Raw genomic sequence first — 3,865 nt, 5'->3', positions numbered from 1 at the left:
AAGCTAAGTCTGTCGGCACAGGACATTTACATGTTAAAAAAATTAAAGGACGAAAGCAGTAGTGTATAGTGAAAATAAATGTACTTTTAAGTGTACTTGGTATTGCTTCGCACAGCGTTGTCAATAACATACCGAGGCTGTGTTTGTATTTCTTATCATTCAAAAAAGCAGACCCTAATGCAACCATCATTGATTTGATTATATTTGATTATCTTGTGGTCCACTCTTCTCTCCGTCCACGTGATATCGTATCGATGATTATAATCTCATTGTCATTATCTTGTTTTAATTGTCATCATCATTTTTGAACTGGTATTCAGCATGTGGGCATTTTCGTGTGTGTTTGGTACAAATATTTTGTCTCTTAAAGCAGCGTATGGCTGCCTAAATGGCGGGGTAAAAACGATCATACACGTACAATTCTACGCGTGCAAAAGGCACGAATGTACGTTTGGGTTTTAGCCCGTTCCGAATATATCTGCAAAGCTACAGTTGAAAGAAAACTTTACACCTTCGAAAATGTCTTTTCATTTCGACTGGGCGTTTATTCGTTCCCAAATCAGATGCTGGTGTGGTTTTATAATTGCTCGCTGATGCGTTTCGCATGTTTACATACCATCTCAGCTTTTCCTTCTTTCCTAATGTGTAACACACACACACACACACACACACACACACACACACACACACACACACACACACACACACACACAGACAGACAGACAGACAGACAGACACACAGACACACACACACACGCACACGCACACAAACTCACACACATACACATACACACACAAACGAACACAATCTCACACACACGAACACAAACTCACAAACGAACACATACACAGACACAGACAGACACAGGCAGACACATACACACACACACACAGACACACACACACACACACACACATACACGCACACACACACACACACACACACACACACACACACACACACACGCGCGTATGCACACATACACGCACAAACATACGCAGCCAGACACACAGAGACTGAGAAACACAACCGGACAGATAGAGGCGAAGCAATATATGGAGCTGAACTGTGGGGTCTTGAGAATTCTGCATTGCAGTCTGAAAAAGTTCATTTATTTGCCCTGAAGAAATTTCTTTGTGTTGGATCACGCACACCCAACGCTTTTGTGTACGGAGAGATGAATAGGCATCCCATTTATATGTGAATGCTGCAATACCTTGTGTTAAATATTGGTTGAAGTTGTTAAGAATGGACGTAAATAGATTGCCACATAAAGCCTATAAAATGTTGCGTGAACTGGATGAAAGAGGTAAAAGAAACTGGGTGTCTAGCGTACGTTGTAAATTATGTCAGAATGGTTTTGGGTTTGTATGGATGAATCAAGGAGTGCAAGATGGGAACCGTTTTTTTTTAAAGATTTCAGAGAAAGATTGATTGATTGTAGATGACATGAATGGAATTTTCATGTTCACTCAGATCAGAACAGTGACAGATTTGCGTTATATAGGACATTTTGCACTGTGCACGAAGTAAAACCTTATTTATTATTGAACATGGATAGGCATTTGAAAATTATTATGGCAAGATTCCGAGGTGGAATAACAGAACTATATGTGCACGTTAATCGATATAAGAGATACGATGCGGATATATTGTTATGCCCATTGTGCAGGGAACGTAAGGAAGATGAGTTTCATTTTGTGCTTTGTTGCCCCGCACTTCGTGATTTGCGATGCCAGTTTATTCCTGCTAAGTTTTATAGAAACCCAAGTTTACACAAGTTTTCTATGCTTATGGCATCTGTGAATGAAGGTATTGTTCGAAAGTTGTCAGTTTATGTGTACAAAGCATTTCGGCTACGTAGTGTTGTTATGTCTTAGTTATGCCTACGATATATTTCATTTGAAATGTAATGTCTTAGTTCGTGTATGATTTATTTCATTTGATTTGTGTGCAAATGTCATTATGTCATTGTATATATGTTCACCCCCCTCATAAGGGGCTATGGTAAACAATCCAATCCAAAAACAAAAAAAACAACAACAAAAAAAGATAGAGGCGAAGCGGACTCACCCGCTCACGGTTACAGAAGTTATAAATCTCTTCCTGGTTTGAAGTCACAAATCGTCTCTAAACCGTGTCAGTTTATCATAAATATATACCGTTTATCTATTTCTCAATCTACGAAGTGTCTACTCTTGTATATATATTGGTTTACATTTAGCCGTTACGAGTCAGGGATGTTTTTTGATGATTGTGGTGCGTTGTCATGTGTGTGTGTGTGTGTGTGTGTGTGTGTGTGTGTGTTTCAGATAGGTGTGTGTGTGTGTGTGTGTGTGTGTGTGTGTGTGTGTTTCAGAGGTGTGTGTGTGTGTGTGTGTGTGTGTGTGTGTGTGTGTGTTTCAGAGGTGTGTGTGTGTGTGTGTGTGTGTGTGTGTGTGTGTGTTTCAGAGGTGTGTGTGTGTGTGTGTGTGTGTGTTTCAGAGAGAGAGAGAGAGAGAGAGAGAGAGAGAGAGAGAGAGAGAGAGAGAGAGAGAGAGAGAGAGAGAGAGAGAGAGAGAGAGATAGGGCGGGGCAGACATACAAAGATACATACAGACATACAGGCAGACAGACAGAGATTGTCAACTCACCTGTTGTCAGACACTGAAGTTGATGCCACTGCCCGAATCGTCAGTAGCAAACCTCCAGGCTATATTGCACAGACCCGGATCAGTCAACAAAGTGAAACCGATAACTTAATTGACCTCACAGGAAACTCTAGGCAAATTCCACAGATGTGGGAACTTGATATCCAAGAGATCTTTACACACACGCACACACTCTGCAACGAGACACCTGTCAACTCATCTGACAAAATTAAGCACAGTCAGTTGACCGCAAATGAGTAACAATGCCCACAGAATCTCAGAATATCACCGGTATGGAGTGAAAGTCAGTTTGGCGGAAAGGGGTAACAATCTTCACACACTTTTGGAATTGTCACCTCCCAACACTTGAGAGCGATGACAACGTGAAAACATTCCACAATCCGACCACCACAAAGCAACCCTCAATTATACTCCTTCGTATCAGACACACCACCACACAAACTTATTTCACTGACATGCCTATATACAGTGAGAGATGTATACACAAAACAAAACTAGGTACGTGTATTACAGTGTGATATAAACACGATATACCACGATGGCCTCGTTGCGAAAGATTAGTGAAAAGACTGACGCCGTTTAGTTTGAGCCAGTTTATGTAGCGCTGTAAAACGTGTTGTGTGTATGTATAAACGTCTTAACACAGTAGTAGCAAGTCGAAGTGTGTTGTGTTGAGCTGTGGGGGCGCGTTTTGTGTGTCAGTGTTTGATTTTACGGTCCGATAGCGACGCAACCAGGACTTGACCCCTCTGAGGACGTGTGTACTTTGGGGGCGCGACGGTTGAGGCAGTTTGGAGTCGTGACTTGAGTGAATGCATTAATGTGGAGTAAGATTTGTGTGTGGGTGTCGTACTTGAAAGCATAGTTAAAGTTAGGAGAAGGGAGTGTGTTTGTTATGTGTGTTTGTGTGTGTGGGGGGGGGTGTTTGTGTGTGTGTGTGTATGTGTGTATATATATATGTGTGTGTGTGTGTGTGTGTGTGTGTGTGTGTGTGTGTGTCCGTCTTACCAGTGTCTGTATTCTTGTCTGTCGGTCTACTGTCTTCCTGTCTGCCCGTACGTGTCAGTGTCTGTCTATCTGTCTGGCTGTCTGGCTGTCTGTCTTTCTGTCTGTCTGTCTGTCTGTCTGTCTGTCTCTTTCTCAGTTTTGTCTGTCTGTCTGTCTGTCTGTCTGTATGTCTGTGTCTATTTGCCTGTCTGTCTGGATGACTCTC

The 3,865-nt window shown here is 41.9% G+C and overlaps 1 protein-coding gene across 1 annotated transcript in view; it reads right to left on the bottom strand.

Annotated features, from left to right (window-relative positions):
- Window positions 1–3,361, bottom strand: part of LOC138973382 (tetraspanin-1-like) — a 16,396-nt gene extending 13,035 nt beyond the window's left edge. Inside the window, exon 1 of the mRNA XM_070346095.1 lies at window positions 2,635–3,361. The gene's annotated coding sequence lies outside the window, so the exon portion shown is untranslated. The remainder of the gene's footprint in view (window positions 1–2,634) is intronic.
- Window positions 3,362–3,865: the final 504 nt, after the last annotated feature.

This window comes from Littorina saxatilis, linkage group LG8 (genome assembly GCF_037325665.1).
Source record: "Littorina saxatilis isolate snail1 linkage group LG8, US_GU_Lsax_2.0, whole genome shotgun sequence".
Classification (NCBI taxonomy): domain Eukaryota; kingdom Metazoa; phylum Mollusca; class Gastropoda; order Littorinimorpha; family Littorinidae; genus Littorina; species Littorina saxatilis.
Note: the sequence above shows the minus strand (reverse complement) of the source record. Positions and strands in the feature narration are given on the sequence as shown.